At 39.1% G+C, this 20,491-nt stretch overlaps 1 protein-coding gene across 2 annotated transcripts in view; it reads left to right on the top strand.

Moving 5' to 3' along the window:
- Window positions 1-44: 44 nt before the first annotated feature.
- Window positions 45-20,491, top strand: part of SGO2 (shugoshin 2) — a 62,718-nt gene continuing 42,271 nt past the window's right edge. Inside the window, exon 1 of one of the 2 annotated variants that reach the window (XM_034654923.1) lies at window positions 45-196. The gene's annotated coding sequence lies outside the window, so the exon portion shown is untranslated. Of the gene's footprint in view, window positions 197-20,245; window positions 20,380-20,491 lie in introns of those variants that run through there. The other variant, XM_011220510.3, reaches the window with a different exon arrangement.

A 20,491-nucleotide genomic window follows, 5' to 3' on the forward strand; every position in this document is an offset into this window, starting at 1 on the left:
CCGCCCCTCAGGCCCCCGCAGCCCCCGGACCCTGAGGGCGAGAGTGGGAGGGCTGCGTACCGGCAGGAAAAGCCAAGACCTGGCAGAGAGACGCCGGCTGGACCTCAGAGGAATGTCGTGTCCGCGCAGAGGCTGCTTTTACACATGAAGAAGAGAAACAACACCGAAGTTGCGATTGTTCGGGGTTAGTTACGTGGTAAGAGTTAGGAAGAGTTATGTCTTCTCACTCCCAGGTGAGGGTCCTTCTCTCCAAACTGGGCTGCTCAATGCAAAGATTTAATAACATTCTGCTCGCGCTTGGATAAGTCCATTCGGATAGTGTTTGTAGTTTCCAAAGCTATTTCACGCAGAACATTCTTGTTTAATTTAGTCTGTTGTACTATCCCATATTTTTATGCCCATCACAGCAAGGAAAATTGAGGCAGGAGCGAACATTTAGTGAACTCTTCTGTACATCTGACATTATGCTGAGCCCTTTCCATGACTTTAATTTTATCTCAACAACAACCCCAAAAGAGTTCTTTCCAGCTTCCAGCAGCACCCTACCTTGTGCAAAAGACTTTGCTAGGTATTTCAAGAGGAATAAAACTCGGTCCTGTTTTCAAGGTACTTCTCCAGTGCCAATAATAATTGGTTCCCAGTTCCTCTGCCTGGGTCTTAGAGCAGAAGAAGCCAATGAGACCTACACCCACCCCCCCTCAGATAGTAGTAGTCCCTGGAGAGTGGGAAGATTGATTCATCCTATAAATTGAGCATTAGCTGTGGACCAGGCAGTAGGAGTGAAGGGCTGAACAAGACAAGCAATGCCCCTAACCCACGGCACTCACATTCTAATGCAGTGGTCAGAAAACCTTCTCTGGGTGTGCCTGGAGGGCTCTGTCGCTAGAGCATGCGACTCTTCATCTTGGGGTTGTGAGCTCGAGCCCATGTTGGGGTAGAGGTAACTTAATAAATAAATGTTTAGAGAAGAAAACTTTTCCTGTAAATGTTTTAGGCTTTGCAGCTACTCGACTTTGCGGTTATGGTGGTAAAGCAGCCACAGATAATAACCTAAATGAGAGTGATTGTGTTCGGACTCTATTTATGGACACTGGAATTTGAATTTCACATAATTTTCATGTGTTGTGAAATATTCTTAAAATTTTTTTCAGACACTTAAATATGTAAAAACAATTCTTAGATCAAGGGCCATAAAAAAATAATTGGCTGCCTATGGGTCATAATTTGCCTACTCCTGTTCAAGTGAAAGAAACAGACACTAAGCCAAGTGGTTACAGATAGTGGTAACTACTTGAGAGGAAATAGGATAATGTTGGGTGGAGATGATGGCTGGGGTGGAGGAGGCCCCGCTGATGAGGGGACATTTAAGGTGAGTGCTAAGGATGAAAATGAGCCCACCCTCTGACGAGATGGGGGAAGAGTAATATATGGAGAAGAGAGAGCAAGTGGAAAGGCCCCGAGGCAGGAAAGGATTTGACAATTTGTAGGAAGAGAAAGGACACTCCTATGGCTGGAGCTTGGTGAGTGTTAGGCTAAGGAGGAAAGTGATGAGATGAAGCTAAAAAGATAGGCAGGAGCCAGGTTTTAAAGTATCTTGTGGCGGTCGTGGGAGTTTAAATTTTACCCTAGGCATGATGGAAAACCATCCAAAGGTTTTAAGCTGGGAAGTGGCATGATTGATTTACTATAAAAAAAAAAAAAATCACTCTGGCTACTGTATTGAGAATGGATTGAAGAGTAGGCAGTCGTTGCAGTAATCCAGGGGAGAAATGGCACAGCTTCTTCTCAGTGATGATGGCAATAGAGAGAAGTGGATGGCTGCAAGAGGTATATTTAGGAAACAGAAATAATATGAAATTGCTGACAGTTCAGCTGTGGTGTGTTAGTTCAGGTTCTTTGAGAAACAGACTGTAAGTTTAGATTAAACACGCAAAAGACTTATTGGGGAAAACACCTGTGAAGGAAAATCAGGGACGGCTCTGAAGGGGATTGGGAAAAACTTTAGCCTGGATGATGATTCAACTCTCATGAAGGACAGGAAAAAAATGGGTAGGAAAAATGTAGATATGATGCAATTCTAAGACGCTTTCAAGAAAGCCAATGGGGAGTCCTCAACCCAATGTCCCGGATCAGAGGAGTCCTATGTCTCCCAGGAATGGGCCTGTCTTGTGACCCTGCCTCATGCATTCTCTGGCTGGAAGCCATCCACGGGAAGGGCAGCCTGGATGATGGTGATAGATTTCAGAGCAAAGCAACTGGGGACATCAGCCAGTAGTGCTCCCTGTGATCAGAGATCTGAGAGGTGTGTTTGCATGGCTGCCACATATGGGAAATAAGGGAAAGGGAGATTGCAGGATCACTTCTAAATTGTTGGCTTGAAAACTGGATGATGGTGCCATTTATTGCAATGGTGACTTATGGAAGAGATCAGAAGTTGTATTTAGGACTATAGCTATTGAGATGTTTAATAGACATCCAACTAGAGATTGAATAGCCATTGAATGAATCTGGAACTCAGGAGTGAAGTTCTGTGCTAAAGGTGTGAGTTTAGAAGGCATCAGTATTTAAAGCCATGGGACTGGATAAATTCACCTGTGCAAAGAACAGGTAAATAAGAAGTAGCGTGGAGCACTGTCTCCAATACTTAGAGTTCAGGCTTCAAAGGAAAAGCCAGAGTGGAGAAGAGTATGGAGCTACAGAGAGGAAATGTCATTTCTGTCAAATGCTACTCTGAGATCAAGAGCCCATTAGATTGGATGATATGGGCGTTCTTGGTGACCTTGACAAAAGCAGTTTCAATACTGTGATGAAGATGCAAGTCCAGATAAAACTGGGCTGAAGGGTGACTGTGAGATGGGAAACTAGTTATAAAGCTATAGAGAAGACCTATGGTAAAGAGAACAAGAGAGAAGTGGGGCTGTAGTTAAGGTGTGATACAGGATCGGGGAAAGAAGCTCTGGGATAAGAGTTACTGGAACAGGTTATGCTGATGGGAATGATTCAGTGGAAAGGTAGGGATTGGTGATACAGGAGAGAGAGTGGGGACCACTGAAGGAATAAGATACTTGAGAAGGCAAAAGGGTACTGGATCCAGAGCACAAGGGGACGAATTTCCTTTTTTAAGTTTTTATTTTAATTCCAGTTAGTTAACATACAATGTTATATTAGTTTCAGGGGTACAGTAGAGTGATTCAACACTTCCATACAATATCTGGTGCTCATCACAACAAGTGCCCTCCTTAATCCCCATTACTTATTTCACACATTCCCCCACCCACCTCCCCTCTGGTGACCATCAGCTCTCTGTAGTTAAGAGTTTGTTGGTTTATTGGTTTGTCTCTCTCTCTCTCTCTCTCTCTCTCTCTCCCTCTCCCTCTCTCCCTCTCTCTTTCTCTCTGCTCATTTGTTTTGTTTCTTAAATTCCACACGAGTGAAATCGTGTGGTATTTATGTTTCTCTGACTGACTTATTTCCCTTAGCATAATCCTCTCTAGCTCTGTCCATGTCATTGCAAATGGTAAGATTTCATTCTTTTTTATGGCTGAGTAATATTCCACAAGTGGAGGAATTTCTGTTGGACAAGAGATAAAACAGAGAAGATAGATTAAGTTCTGATAGATTGGTAAATTTCACAATGAGTAAATGAGGAAATTCTGATTGAATGGCTTCTACTTTCTCTATTAAATCTAAAGGAAGGTCAGAGGCTGAGAGTACAGAAGGTGAGGTATGAACAAGGTTTGAGGAAGGAGGATAAAATACAAACTATTTATCTTGAGAAACTGAAAAATCAAACTTTCTATAGAAACATTCTAGGATTGCCAAGAAGGAATGAGAGCCTATTTGAAGATTATAATCATTATAACATGAGTGACAAGTCAGTCATCCCGGTTATATGACTTTTATCCAGGAACATTCAACAGCTTCATTGTAGGAGCTGATAATGGGACTCAGCTAGAGTTGAAATAATACAAGGAGAGAGGGGCAAGAGAGTTGAGGACGTTTATAAGTGATTGATTCCCCTGATGAACCAGGGACTCTAAGCTGGGAAAGAGAGAAGTAACTATATAGAGGTGGTGATGGATAGTGAAAAAAGTAGTGAGGTTAATGGATTGGAGATCTCAGTGAAGTTGAGAAATTATTTAAATAGGAGTATTAGAGTAAGTAAATTATTTAAATAAGAGTATTAGAGTAAGTGAGCTGGAAGGTTTGGAGGCAGTGGTTTGAGAATATCTTACTGTGTGTGTGTGTGTGTGTGTGTGTGTGTGTGAGAGAGAGAGAGAGAAAGAGAGAGAGAAAGGGAGAGAGAGAGAGAGAAAGAGAGAAAGAGAGAGAAAGGGAGAGAGAGAGAGAGAGAAAAGAGCAAGGAGACAAAGGGACAAAGGGAATCTTAAGCAGGGCTCCACACCCAGGGCAGAGCTTGACACAGGGCTGGATCTCATGACCCTGAGGTCATGTCCTGAGCTGAAATCAAGAGTCAAAACGTCTAATTGACTGAGCCACCCAGGTGCCCCCAAAATATTGTACTTTTTAAACTTTATTTGATTTTATTGAAGTATAATTGATGTACAGTGTTACAATTCAGCTGTACAATGTACAGATTAGACAATTCTATACATTACTCGGTGCTCACCAAGATAAGTGTAATCACCATCTGTCACCACACAATGTTATTACAATATTATTGACTGTATTTCCTATGCTATACTTTTCATCTCCATGACTTATTTATCTTATAGTGTAAGTTTGTACTTCTTAATGCCCTTCCTCTATTTTGCCCGTCCCTCCACCCACTTTCCCTCTGGCAACCACCAGTTTGTTCTCTGTGTTTAAGAGTCTGTTTGTTTGTTTGTTCATTTGTTTTTGTTTATTTTTTAGATCCCACATGTAAGTGAAATCAGATGGTATTTTTCTTTCTCTGACTTGTTTCACCTACCATAATAACGTCTAGATCCATCCATGTTGTCACAACTGTCAAGATTTCATTCATTTTTATGGCTGAGTAATGTTTCATTGTGTATATATATATGTGGGTACATATCTGTATGTGTGTGTATATGTATACACACACATACACAAATACAAAGATGTTGAGCATCTTTTCATGTATCTATTGGCCATCTATATGTCTTCTTTGGAAAAATGTCTATTTTTCCTTTGTCCGTTTTTTAATTGGATCGGTTTTTTGTTTTGTTTTTTGGTGTTGAGTAGTATAAGTTCTTTATATATCAACCCCTTATCAGATATATCATTTGCAAATATCTTCTAGGTTGCCTTTTTGTTTTGTTAATGGTTCCCTTTGTGCACGAAAACTTTGTCTTTGGTATAATCCCAGTAGTTTATTTTTACCTTTGTTTCTCTTGCCTGAGGAGACACATCCATAAACATATTTTTAAGGCATATGTTCACGAGATTACTGCCTATGTTTTCTTTTAGGAGTTTTATGGCTTCAGATCTTGCATATAGGTTTTTAATCCATTTTGACTTTATTTTTGTATATGGTGTAAAAAAGTGGTTCAGTTTCATTCTTTTGCATGTTGCTGTCCAGTATTCCCAATACCATTTGTTGAAGAGGCTGTCTTTTCCCCCATTGTGTATTCTTGTCTCCTTTGTCATAGATTAATTGACCATATAGGTATGGGTTTATTTTTAGGCTCTCTATTCTTCCTATTGATCTATATGTCTATTTTTGTCCCAGTACCATGCTGTAGTATATCTTGAAATTGGAATTGTGATTCTTCCAGCTTTGTTCTTCTTTCTCAAGAAGCTTGAGAAATAGCTTTGGCTATTCAAGGCCCTTTGTGGTTCCATCACAAATTTTAGGATTATTTGTTCTAGTTCTGTGAAAAATGCTATTGCTATTCCGATAGAGCTTGCATTGCATTTGTAGGTTGCTTTGGGCAGTATGGACACTCTAACAATATTACTTCTTCGAATCCTTGAACATGGCATATGTTTCTATTTATTTGTGTTGTCTTTAATTTATTTCTTCAATGTCTTATAGTTTTCAGAATATAGGTCTTTTACCTCCTTGGTTAAATTTATTTTTTGGTATTTTGTTCTTGTTGATGCAATTATAAATGGTATTGTTTTCTTAATTTCTCTTTCTACCACTTCGTTATTAGTGTAGAGAAACACAACAGATATTAATTTTGTATCCTGTGACTTTACTGACCTCATTTATTAGTTCTAATAATTCTTTGGTGAAATCTTTAGGGTTTATATATATATGTATATATATATGTATATATGTATATATATGTATATATATATAGTATCATGTCATCTGTGAATAGTGATGGTTTTACTTCTTCCTTACCAATTTGGATGCCTTTTGGATGTCTGATTGCTGCAGCTAGGACTTCCCCTTGTGTGTTGAATAAAAGTTGTGAGAGTGGACACCCTTGTCTTGTCAGAAAGTATCATACTCGATTTCAAGATTTCAGAGGTATTATCATTACAAGACTGTAATGCCAAGGTTCTAGGCTGAGATGGGGTGGAAGAAAAGCTAACAGAGGTAAGGAGTTTAGGAATGATTATTTTTAGATAAGTTATCCCCATAAGTAGTAAAATCAACAAGAGTGGAAAGAAAGAAGATGAAACAGAAGCTAATGTTGTCAACAGTGGATGATTAAAAGAACCTTAGAAAATAACATTGAGGAGATTAGGAGAGATACTATATCCAGATGTCACACAAGTCAGATTAGTTAGAATTTAGAGAAAGGAAGGAGGAAAAAACTGTTTGTCAACAGTAATGGGAGAAAAGAAGACACCAACCCCACCTCCTGACCCTGATGTATGCAGAGAGTGGAAGGAAAAGCAGTCATTACTTGAGAGGGCTGCAGAGGAAGCAGGCCCTCTAGGCACAGACAAGTTTCAATGAAAAAAAAAGAATAAAAGGGGCACCTGGGTGGTTCAGTTAGTGAAGTGTCTGCCTAAGTGTCAGTGATACCAAGGTCCTCGGATTAAGCCCCATGTCAGGCTCCCTGTTCAGCAGGGAGTCTGCTTCTCCCTTTCCCTCTGCCTCTCCTCCCACCCACCACTCATGTTCTCTCTTGCACACACACTCTCTCAAATGGATAAAATCTTTAAAAAAGAAAAAAGATGAGAGAAATGATGGGAACATTTAAAAAGGAAATGCTAAGAGGCTCAATGGAAATGTTAAAGAGGAATGAGAAGAGTCAGGGATGGGTTTAGATTAGTGAACATAGTAGCTATCTGGGAGTGGGAACCCATTTGGCAGTGGACAGCTAGAGGGGTTGAGACTGCAGGGTGATTAAGGTAAACAAGGATCTAAGCCAGGATGAGAACAGTCCTAATGGTCTTTTAGAGCAAGTTCAAGCCAAAGCTCAGATATTTAGCTCAACAGCATTGGGGGGACCCCACCCTCTGGCTGTTCCCCCGTTGTATGATAGATTGAATAGAGAGGAAGTTCTTCTAAGGAGACCAAGCATCAAGGAAGCCCTAAACTATCTTCTCCACCACCTCTCCCAGAAGTAAGGATAATCCCAGTTCTGATGCACAGGAGCTTGAGGGGAAGGAAAAGAAGACGCACCATATAAATCAAAGCCTGAGTCTCAGTCCTGATCAGACTCAAGACTACCCTTCTCGTCTGGCTCTCCCTGGGATGGGAAAGAGAGACTTGTCATGGTTGAGGAGAAACAAAAAACTTTATGTACATCCTTTGGAAAAAGATTCCCAAACCATAAACAATTCCCTCCCTCCAACCCAGGATAAGGTATAGAAAGGGGAATGAGGAGGGCTGATTGCTCCTTTATTTACTTGATCTGGATGGATTGCAGTGTTTCTCTTTTTAAAATGCTTGGTGTAAGTGTGCACTTCCATCAAAATAATTCTAGTGCGGAATTTTTGTATAACCAAGATATTAGCAGCCATAGCTGTATAAATCTGAATTCTCCAATTCCTTCTCCAAAAAACATAATACAGAACAATAAAAAAAAACCAAAACTACACAAACCTCATGCCATATGTAAAACTAAAAGAGAACACCCATAATTCAAATTATCCGTAAATAGAAAAATAAACCAAACCTCAGCAAACTGTGTCCCTTGATCCTACCACAAACTTGCACAGAGAAAAAGGGCAGTCTGGAAAGAATACATGGGAGAAAAGGAGAGCTGTTGATGGGCCTATAATTGGTCTAAAATAACCATGAAAAGAGAAGTCTACTAAAAATTTTTTTAAATGCACATGATTCAAGAAGTCTACTCTTGTGCTAAAATAGTGGTAAAGAATTCTGGTAGATCAGAATACTTACTGTATATTAAAAATTTTTTTAAATGCACAAGATTCAAGGTCATAGTGTGTGAAAACCATTGCTTCTAGAGGTACAAAAAGTAAGAAGGGAATGGAGACACATCCATTGGAGTTTGGTGAAGAGAAAAAGAAGTAAAAGGAAAGTTTAGGGTCAAGTAAGGAAAAAGATAATCAAAGCTGTGAAAATATGCAATCGTTAGTCCATATCTCTCTCTCTCACACACACACGTGCACGCACACACACCCCATTCATTACGAAACTGTATTTCACTTCGGAACAAGGCACCCTTGAACTTAAAATCTTACAGATCATCCAAAATCTTTAAAATGAATAGGTGAAAACAGAGTAAATATAAACAAAGCTATTATAAGAAGAAAACAGAAAACAAGACCACTTCAGCTGTGATAAAAAGTACCCCCCCCAAAAAAATAGGGAAGCCTGGGTGGCTTAGTCAGTTATGTGTCTGCCTTCGGCTCAGGTCATGATCCCAGGGTCCTGGGATCGAGTCCTACATCAGACTCGTTGCTTAGTGGGGAGCCTGCTTCTCCCTCTGCTTGCCGCTCTCCCAGCTTGTGCGCTCTCTCTCTTTCTTTGACAAATAAATAAAATGTTTAAAGTACATAAATGAATAAATTAAATTAAATAAGTAAAAACAACCCCAAAGCAGAAAAAAACGGCAACACAAACTCCAAAGTGAATTAAATATCCACAAAGAAGCTTTTGGGGATATGAAAAACCACTTTGAACCCAAAATTCAATAAATAAAAAATAGAAATGGATATAAAGGAAGAAATAAAAAGATTGAATTCAAGAAGAAAAGACCAAAATTATCACAGAAATGAAGTATAAATTGCAAAGTTTTTGGAGAAAATAAAGTCCAGTGAAAATGTAATAAGGGGCATTGAAAAAAGTCAGGAAAATAACCAAAATAATGAAAACGAGATACAAAATTAAAAGTACTTAGGGTCCGAAAGAAATGAAAGATGAAGAAGCAACATACAAATAATGGTATTCCCTGAAGAAAGCAAACAAAATGACCCTGGAACGAACTATAAAAGAAGATAGAAACCTATATACCAAAAGGACCCATCAATTACATGGGAAAATTAAACCAGAATTATCAATTTCAAGAAATAGACGAATAAAACTACTGGGCTTCAAAGATAAAAATACCCAAGACTTCAGCAAAAAAAGATCAAGAAATTACAAGAATGAGAGCATTTAACTGGCACCAGGCAGCTCAAAAAAACACCCAGGAAAGGCAACAACAGAATAGCACTTTTTAAAACCTCAAGAAAAAGAAGTGTGAGTCAAGAATATTCAGTCAACTTGTTTTTCAAGTATTAAACAAGAAGTAATGAACTTTAAACAGAAAAAATTCACGAAATTTTGTGTACATGAGCCCTCCTTGGAGAATCTGTGAAAAGATGTTTTATATTCAACCAAGTGGCAAAACTTGATCAAAAGGACTGATGTCAACAGATGAATGGATAAACAAGATGGGGCGCATATGTGTATGTGTACACACACACACACACACACACACACACACTAGAATATTACTCAGCCATCAAAAACAATGAAATCTTGCCATTTGCATCAACATGGATGGAGCTGGAGGGTATTATGCTAATGACTGAAATAAGTCAGAGGAAGAAAAATACTATATAATTTCACTCCTATGTGGAATTTAAGAAACAAAACGGATGAACATAGGGGAAAAGAAGAAAGAATAAAATAAAATGAAAATTGAGAGTGAGGAATACCATAAGAGATGCTAAACTCTAAGAAACAAACTCTGAGGCTGGTGATGGGTATTAAGGAGGGCACGTATTGCATGGTGCACTGGGTGTTACATGCAAGTAATGAATCATGGAACTTTACATTAAAAAAAAAATGAGCTAAGGATAGACTATTGACCAAAAGAATCTCAAAGATTGTGTTTACTTTGGTAAACACTAAGAAAAAAGTAGTAAATTCACTTTGTTCTCCCTAGTTCCCTGACAAATGTTTTAAAAGAAAAAATTTTAAGTAGGTGCAAATGACTTACTGAGGTCATGAGGATAGTGTTTTGCCCTTAGTGATCTATTGTCAGGTATTAGCTTTTTGGACAAACTACAGTGGGTTTTAAATTCTAGACTTTATTTATCCTTGTTAATTCATTTCAGCTTGTGTGCAGTTATGGGAATGTGAGCTCATTTAATTTTGTTTTCAATAAGATCTTTTTCGTTACTGAAGAAATGCATAAACATCGTGGAAAGTTGTGGAATTCATTGACATCAAAGACCATCATTGTTAATTTTTTTTATTGTGCCTATTCTATATTTTATTGTATTTCATTCTAGTGTTTTTCTAGGCATTTATTATATAATTAAATAGTGTCATTCATGTAAAAAAAAAAGAAACAAACTGAGGGTTGCTGGAGGGGAGGCAGGTGGGATAATTGGGTGGTGGGCGTTAAGGAGGACACTTGATGTAATGAGCACTGGGTGTTATATACAACTAAATTCTACCTCTGAAAGAAAAGAAAAAAGACTGACGGTGATCATTTACTATATTTAATTATAGATTAAAATTACACAAAGATGAGAATAAAACTCAAAGAATAATGTGTTATAGGTTCAAACAAAGTAGAAATAATGTAAGTAAAATGGGAGACACCAGAGAGAAAAAAGAAAATAGAATAAGTTCAATAATTGGTTCATTGATTGTGATATAGGCAATAAATGGGGGTTAATGGATAATATTAAAATTGGCATATCAGGTAAGAAGAGATTAAACAAGAAAGAACTGAAAGAATGAAGGGCTTTATAAAAGGTATAAATCAAAAGATAATCACTAGAATAACACTACAAAGTTTTCTAAGTACAAAAAGAAATTTTAAAAATTAAAAGAGCAAAGAAAATGCATCATATACAGAAAGAAACCCAACAATTATACCAATGTTAATATCATTCTTTATATAAAATAAACATAAAATGACAGTAGGACTAGGCATGTGTCATATCAATCAATATGAACAGGTTTAATTTATTAAATGAAAAATATTTTTCAATTTGGTTCACAAAGAAAGCAGCTGAAAGTAAGAAACATGTCTAAATCAAAATGATTCAGAAAGTCTAAAACCAAAGGAGTGGACAAAAGTTTAGTAGGTAAGTGGAAACAACAAGAAAGCAGATGTTGTGATCCTGATATCAAAGTAGAATTTTAAGTCAAAATGCATTAAATGAGACAAAGAAGGACATGTTTTAATGTTACAATTCACAATGAATATATAACAGTTATGATTTCTATTCACCAAACAACTCAGCAACACATGTATAATGCAAAAATCTCAGGACATGCAAAGAAACATTGTAGAAAAACACTAATAGTAGGAAACTTAAATATACTACTTTCAATATAGGTGAAGTAAATAAAAAATAAGAAAGGAAAATAGATATGTAAAAAGCAAAATCAATAAGGTAGATCTTAGAGATATATTTACTATACACCCTGAAAACAGAGAATATAATAGTAACAAAGAAGATAAAATATTTCAGACCGAAGTTATCAGGAAATGTGCAAACCTTAAAAAAGAAAAACTTTAAAGCACCCCTGAAAGATAGAAAAATGGACTTGGACAAATGGAAAGACATTCCATAATGTTATAAAGATACTGGTTTTCTCTAAGTTAATTTATAAATTTGATAAGTACCAACAAAAATACCGACAAGATTTTTATGGAGCTCTGTTGATATTAAAATTCACTTGGAAAATAAACATGCAAAACTAACCAGGAGAATGCTGAAAAGGAAAAGTTTATGAGAGGAGACTGGCCCTACCACTCATTAAAATGTACTGGAAGTCTGGTTTTTTATCATTCATGGTACTGGTGCATAAACTGACAAATAGACAAGTGGAATAAAGTAGAAATTTACAGAAATAGATCCAAATACATATGGCAATTTAGTATGTGATAACCATAGTATCTCAAATTACTTGGGAAAAGGTGGCCATTTTAACAAATATTTTAACAAATATAAAAGGCAGACATTTTAACCAGTGGGAGAAAGGTTTGCTGGTTTGCTATTTGGAGAAAGATAAAATTAAAACCGAGTGTCTCACTGTAATCGAGAATAAATTCCAACAGGACCAGGAATATAAATGTCAAGGATGAAATCATATAAGTACCAGAAGAAACCATGTATGATATTCTCTATAACCTGGATATAAGAAAAGACTTTCTAACTATGACTCAAAATTCAGACATAGTAAAAAATAAAATTGATAAATTTGACTACACTTAAACATTTGTTTGAACAAAAAACGAAGAGAAATTCCTGTAAGAGAATTTACACACACACACCTTTTATCACATATTTCTCAAAAATATGAAAATACATTCAAACTCACTCATACATGAAATGTATATTAGATCTACCCTAATATGAATGTTCTATACACAAAGTTAGTGATTGTAGTATTGTAATTGCAAAATATCAGAAAAAACTAAATTCTTATACACAGGAGAGTGTATGGATAAACGATGGTACATCCATATAATGGAGTACTATGAAGTTATGGAAAAGAATGAGGTCATTTTCTATGAACTAATATAGAGTGATTTACAGGGTATTTTGTTAAGTGAAAAAGACAAAAATGCAAGAATTTTTACAGTATGTCACTTTTTGCATAAGAAAGAATGGGGAATGAGAAAACCTACACATATCTAATCAGTTGTACAAATAGAAGCATACAAATCACAACAAAAAAAACCTATCAAGATTAGTTTCCTCGAGTTGGCTTAATAATGGCCACCACAATTACCCAGGTGCTAATCCAAAGAACCTGTGAATGTTACCTCATATGAAAAACTCTTTGTAGATGTCATTAAATTAAATATCTTGGGGCGCCTGGGTGGCTCAGTCGGTGAAGTGTCTGCCTTCATCTCAGGTCATGATCCCAGGGTCCTGGGATCGAGTGCCGCATCTGGCTCCCTACTTCGCAGGGAGCCTGCTTCTCCCTCTCCCTCTGCCTGCTGCTCCCCCTGCTTGTGTTCTCTCTCTCTCTGTCAAATAAATAAATAAAATCTTTTAAAAAATAAATAAATATCTTGAGATGGAGAGATTATCTGGGATTTTCAGGGTGGGTCCTAAAACGTAATCACAAGTATCCTTGTAAGAGGCCTGCAGAGGGAGATTTGACTATAAGCAGGAGAGAAGGCTGTGTGATGGAAACATGAAAAACAGACTCACATGATGTGATGGTACTGGTTTTGAAAAAGGGGGAAGGTACCCGGGATTGAAGAACGTGAAGAATGCTGCTTGATGCTGGAAAAGGAAAGGGAACAAATTTTCCCCATGAGCTTCCAGAGGGAGCACGCCCTTGCTGACATATACATTTTAGCCCCAGAAGATTTTGTCTCAGACTTCTGGCCTCCAGAGCCACCAGAAGACAGATTTCTGTTGTTTTAAACTGTTAAATGTGTGGTGATTTGTTACACCAGCTGTAGGAAACTATTGCAGGCAGTAAGGAAGTAGGAGTGAGAAAGGAATAGAAGAAAGGAAGAGTGCTACTTCTGAATTACATGTATTCATAAAGTGCTGACTTCTGGAACTAATGTTTCACATACTAAAATTCATAAATGAGTATAAACATACATGCATATAAAGATAGGGAACAAGCTAAAACCATATACAAATGGACATAAGTAAACTTAACCATAATTCAAATGAATAATGTAATCAGTCACCCTGAATAGACGGGAGAAAATTAATGAATCCGAGTAACTTTAGATCACAATATTTGACCACATTGCCTTAAGCAAAAGATTAAAACAAGAACAGTAAACAAATATTCAACTCTAGTGAGTCAAGTTTTCACAGTTATGGGTTAGCAATTCTGAAATTGGCCCTTAATATTTACATCTGAACTGTTCACTAGAAAATTTACTCATTTTTTGATGTTTTATTGCCTTTGTCCTGCCTTTCTCTCAATATAAAAGGCCCCTTTCCATACAAGGCAGCTCTCATCTGGAAAAACCCTAAAGGTTCTTTACAGCCCCTGTACTGGTTTTCCTGAGGCTACTGCAACAGATTCCCACAAAGTGGGTGGCTTAGAACCACAGTATGCTCTGACAATTCTGGTGGCCAGAAACCTGAAATCAAGGTATCAGCATGGCTGCACTCCCCTGAAGGCTCCTGGAGGAGTCTGATACTTGCCTCTTCCAGCTCCTGGTGACAAGTTCACATTCCTGAGTGTATGACTGCATCTGTCTCTGCTCCATCCTTCTCTTGTGCATCAAATTTCTCTCTGCCTCTCTCAAGAACACTTGTTATGTCCTGTAGAGCCCACGTGGAAAATCTAGGATAACTTCCTCAGCTCAAGATCCTTAGCATAATTAAATCTTCAAAGACTTTTTCAGGGGTGCCTGGGTGGCTCAGTCATTAAGCATCTGCCTTCGGCTCAGGGCATGATCCCCGAGTCTTGGGATCAAGCCCCGCATCGGGCTCCCTACTCCGCTGGGAGCCTGCTTCTTCCTCTCCCACTCCCCCTACTTGTGTTCCCTCTCTCGCTGGCTGTCTCTCTCTCTGTCAAATAAATAAATAAAATCTTAAGAAAAAAAGACTCTTTTTCAAAATAAGGTAATATCCATGGTTTTGCCCTATAAAGTAATTTTCACAAGTTCCAGGGATTACGAAGTCAGTCTCTCTTTTTAGCCTCCCGCAACCCCCTGGGTCACATGAACTGTCCTCTGTTGGCCCCTGGATCTACAACTAAACAGGAATCACTCTCCCCTCTGCTACTATTGTGGCAATGAATGGGAACCACCTCGTATTGCTACAATGACGTGTCAGATGTACTGGTCTCTGAAATTCTTTGACAGCACCAGCTTTCCATCAGTATAACCTCATAGGTCCTGTTAGCTGTTAATCCTTTTTTCTAAATAATTTCTATCACTCTCTATATAGTTCATTACTTACAAAAAATGGCAAATATGATCTTAAGAAAACCACCTATGTCATCTATCTTAATAAAATTAAGATGATGGAGAAGATACATGATATTTTATGAGTTTAAAAAATTACTAGTTATCCCCTTACTGAGAGAAGTACTTCATATTTGCTTTAAGGGTGAACATAGCAAAGTTTTCTACAACCAACTCTTATGATAAGGATTTAGCTACGCACTGGTACCGCCTTGGCTGAATAAATTTGATTTGGAGAACATATTTGTTTGGGCTTATTTATATTCACTGTCGAGATTTTTACATCAGGAGGAATCTGCAATTGTATTTCTCTTTTCCCTCTTAAATTCTGTGGTGTTTTAGTCAGTTTGAAACCCATGCGTTTTATTTTTCTTTCTATGACTAACTGTATCCTAAGAGGCCCTTCCTTTGTGTAGTGGTTGATATAACAGCTGAGAGTCTGAGGCACAAACTAATTCTTTCCTTTTGTTCTGTTAGAAAAACTACTTATAGGAGAAGTACCAAAATGTTTTAAATGTAGAGATGGCTTTTTCAAAAGGAAGCGAATGTTTTAAATAAAATGATAGTTCATAGTCCTACACTGGTATGAATTCGAACGCTTACAGAGCACTTGTTAGCAAACTCATCCATGTCTACGACATCTGGTATTTCATCTCTTCTTCCTGCCTCAGAGCAGGAGGTGACCCTTCAGCCCATGGCTTAGCCCTTGTTCCAACCTCTGGGTCCACAAAAATCTGCACTACCCCTCGCCACCTCTTTCCCATGTCATTCACTCTCCCTGTCTACCAGCTCCTCCCTCCACCCTGGATTCCCCAGCTGCTTTTGTCACTTCTCTTTTTATCCATAAAGAATTGTCTGCCCACAGCTCTGCATCATCTCTGCTGGGAAATGAATGACTTCCTGACTGTTCTCCCCCAGGGCTGTTCTCGCTCCCGTCTTCTGCGGGGTAAGACAAGGCTGCCTGGCCCTTCTGAAATGAGTTCTTCCCTTGGCCTCCAGGAAGCTTTTGTCTCCTCCTACCCCTCACTGCCTCCCTGGCTGTCCTTTCATCTTTCTTCATGTTGATGTTTACCACGGTTCTGCCTTCTACCCTCTTTGTGCTTCTATGCACCCTCCCCCCGGAACTTAATCAACCCCCCGTGATTTCTATTACCCTTCGCTGCTGACTCCCAAATCCAGATATCTCTTTTGAGTTCCATGTTTTATATCTATGTGCCTGCTGGACATTTCCACCTAGATATCCCAAGGGGACTTCAAACAGAATTCATTACTATCCGCAACCTCCATTCCTTTGCATTTGCAGTGAGGAGTAGGAGGAAGAATGGGTGTGTTGAGGAAGGGTGTGGAGAAGGTGTCTTGGGATCCTCTCCAGCAGCCAGGGGAATGTCCATGTGGAGAGAACCCTGGACATGTGGGCTTCAGGGCCCTGCACTGGTGGGTGGGGTATGTTACCATTAGTCTGTTAGTAAAGCTACTGAGCCCGAGGGGCTGACTTTTCAAGCCCTCCCCAAGCCTCCAGTTTGTATGGTGTGGATTTCATCACAGGAAATCTTGAGTAAAGAAATGTTTGAACCTTTTTGGAAAAACCTGTGGAGGCACAGGATAGAGATTGGGAAGTAGACCGAACCCCTGTCTCTCAGGATAGTCCAGTCCCTAGACTAGGGGAGCGGCAGTGAAAGAGCCCCAGTGAGAACCACTGAAGGTCATCCAGCCAGACAGCAGCCGGTTAGACAAGACCCCCAGTTATTTTACCCTCCCCCAGAGAAGCCTCCCCACCACACAGACATACACCTAGGTCAGAGATAAGAATGCTTAGCGCCCCTGTAACATATTCCCTGCCCCTGCCAAAACCAGAGAAACAGTGTTGAATCATCTTAAATCTCTACTTATCATAATGTATGGGAAGGATTGTTCGCTTGTCTGCCTTGTCCCTTAAGGAAAGAGGATTTGCCTCATCCATCTTCACCCCTAGCATAATGCCAGGTGCCAAAGCGACTTAAAAATAAGTTAATTGAAGAAAAAGAGGAGGCTGGTAAGCAGGTAAGACGGGTAAGTTTACATGATGAATGCCAAGCCTTGAAACTAAAGTGGCAGATGACCAGCCACTTCTGCCACTGCCTCCGTTCAAATTCCGTATGTACCGCATACTAAACTGTGCAGAAGCTACTTAAAATTTTTTGTGTGTCTCCGTTTCCTCAACTATAAAAAGGAAACAATCGTACCTGCCACATAGGATCATCATGAGAATTCAAAAGGCCTATAAAGGGCTTGACACAGTGGCTAGGACATGAAGAACCTTGATAAATGTTATCTGCTGCTGTTAGGATTATTACCTATCCCCAACCCGGCACAGCAGGATGTCTTTTCAGTGAAGAAATAGAAATAATTACTGTGGGGCGCCTGGGTGGCTCAGTCGTTAAGCGTCTGCCTTCAGCTCAGGTCATGATGGGATCGACTTCCGCATCGGGCTCCCTGCGTGGGCGGGGGCGGGGGAGTGTTTCTCCACTCCCACTCCCCCTGCTTGTGTTCCCTCTCTCACTCTTTCTGTCAAATAAACAAAATCTTAAAAAAAAAAGAAAAAGAAAAAAAGAAAGAAAGAATGATTGTAACACAGTAGCATAAAATACTGAAATGAACCTTTGTCATTCTTTTGGTCGCCCAGCTCAAGAGCCCTTCCTGAGACTAGATGAGAGGCAGAGTTGGCCTCTAAGAAACTAAAAAAAGCCAGACCTAGACTGAATGTTTAGGACTCTCTTCCAGGTAGAGTTTGTAGCCTCTGATCTGGGCTTGACCAGTCAGACACACCCAACTCAGGCCTAGCAGCCAGAGCTAGTGGTGCCAGGCAGAAGGGATGGGCAATTTGTAGCATCGTCATGCCCACTTGTTCCAGAGGTGGCAACAGCGGAGGTCGTGGTGGCGGCAGGCATGGCCGCTGATGGCTGTGTAAGATCAGCGGTATCCTCGCCTACTGTGCTGGTACCATGACTGTGGCTGGGTCTTTGTTGCCAAGGCCCTCTCTATCCTCTCCAGAAGTGCTTTAACCCTCCCAATGTCCTTTTCTGCTTCTGCCAGCCTGGGTTAGTTTTTCTTGGTGTAATTCAACCTGCCAAATTGATACAAATGATCAGATCAGACGGTTTAATAAAATGTAAGTACACTATTTCTATTTTGTTTATCGGTTTATTGATTTGCAGTGTGTCTTCTACTGGATTCCTGTTCAGGGACTATTTTTCTTAGATGATTTTCTAGTGGGGGGCAGGACAATCAAATTTTAATTGGCTGGAATATACCCTTAGGGGGAGAAAATCAGGCAACTAATGAATGTAGGAATAAAGGAAAATGGAGGGAGAGGAGCAAAATCAGTGCCTTGTGCAGGAGAGTTATCATAACAGAACTGAGAGTTCATTTAATTTAACTGGTTTACCTTACAGATAAGGAGCCTGAAACAAAGAACACACAGCTAATGCATGTTCAAGATAAAACGAACTGTATCTTCACACTCCTAGTTCAGGGCTCCTGCCTCTATCCATTCTACCAAGAGGCAAATGACCTAAAAGCAAGCTCAGATCAGGTTAAATTCAGTTCAATTAATTATACCTTTTAAGCTTATGGTTGCGTATGAAAATAATTTACCTTTTTCAAGAGCTTTTTATAATTTGCAAAGCATTGATTCATTAAATTCTCCCAACTGCTCTGAATAAGATAATCGTCACTTTTTAAAAAAAGAGGTGTTGGTATTTATGTCTTGAAAAGGTTCGTAACATTTCTTTTACCTCTGACTGCTCTCCCTTTTCTGTTTGTTTTGGTTTTGAAGTTGTAGCTACAAAATAAGTCAAGAGGAAAGCAATCTTAGTGTATTTGAACAAAATGGTCTGCTGATTGGAACCATCATAAAAATATATTGGATGTTGTTATTAACCTCCGTATTACAAATGAAGAAACAGAAGCTCAAAGAGATTATGTGACTTGGCCAAGATTAAATAATCACTAAATGGCAGAGCCATGACATGGTTCATTTAAAAAACATATAACATATATTGAGCATTTAATGTGTCAGGCTGGGTAAACAAGATATAGTGCTAGTTAATCCCTAGATAAACTGGAAATTTCTATAGCCGGTATATTACATTCTAAACCACTTTTATGGGAGATTTTTACTGAACCATAAACTGTAATTTTAGCAGCTGGCCAATCAATAAATACTCTTCTACTTACACAAGATTCATGTAGCCCGATCTCTTTGGTCACTGATTTTGAAATATATTAGACTAAAAAATCTAACTCAGAATCATACATTACATAATTTTTCTGGATTCTCTCAAGTAAAATGGAAATTTGTGATTCTCAAATGTCCCCAAATGAACAAAACATTGACATGAGTATGAAGTTGACTGCATCGCTATATAAGCAATTATTAAAATCTAGATGTAATAAGCTATTTTCAGTTTGTTTTTTCAGTCTAATGTCATACAAAGAGGAAATTCTATTCTCAGTATAGTTTTTCCAAGTTTTTCCATAGATTATGAAAGTCACTTGTAAGAGGAAAACTAAGCTAATTGACTTGGAACATAAAGAGAATAATATATTTTTTAATGTAGTTGTGTATAACGGAAAATATTCTTGTACATTTAGCTGAACCAAACCATTTGTATAAGACCTAAATGAGATCCAGGGTTTTCAAAGAAATTTCATTGCCCCTTCCTTGAGCAAGTTGAAAGAAAAATGGGGTGTGCTTTTAAGTGAAAACTAAATAAAGATCTTGGCATCATAATGCAAAGATGGCTGTCCAGCCGTTTAGAAATCTAATAAAGGTATTTTTGTTAAAGGAATGTTTCCTTTTGGGTTAAGGCTTCAGAAAGCAGTACAACGCCACCTGCTCCAGGCCCGGGCAGCCAATTTTTCTTTCCCCGAATTGCCCCAGGCTTGCCTGGCCACGCCCACTCTGTCCCTCAGCTCGAGGTCCCGCCCCTTCCACCTCCCACTTCCTGGTAACCGCTCTCCTTTGCGCGGCCTCCTCGGGATCTGATTGGCTGATGTGTCAACCGCCAACGGCTGCGGAGTTTAAACCCAAGCCCTAGCCTCCGGCGTCGAGCTCCAGAAGCTGGGTGGTCGTCTCCCCCACGCTGAAAGAGCGGTAAGTGGAGTGGCCGCCCGCTGTCTGAGGAGATCCGTGCCTTTCCCGGCCGAATCTCCTGGAGCTACCCTCCAGAGACTTCTCTCCAGCGAGCCCGCGGCGGCTCGAGGTC

The sequence above is a fragment of the Ailuropoda melanoleuca genome, chromosome 2, assembly GCF_002007445.2.
Source record: "Ailuropoda melanoleuca isolate Jingjing chromosome 2, ASM200744v2, whole genome shotgun sequence".
NCBI lineage: Eukaryota > Metazoa > Chordata > Mammalia > Carnivora > Ursidae > Ailuropoda > Ailuropoda melanoleuca.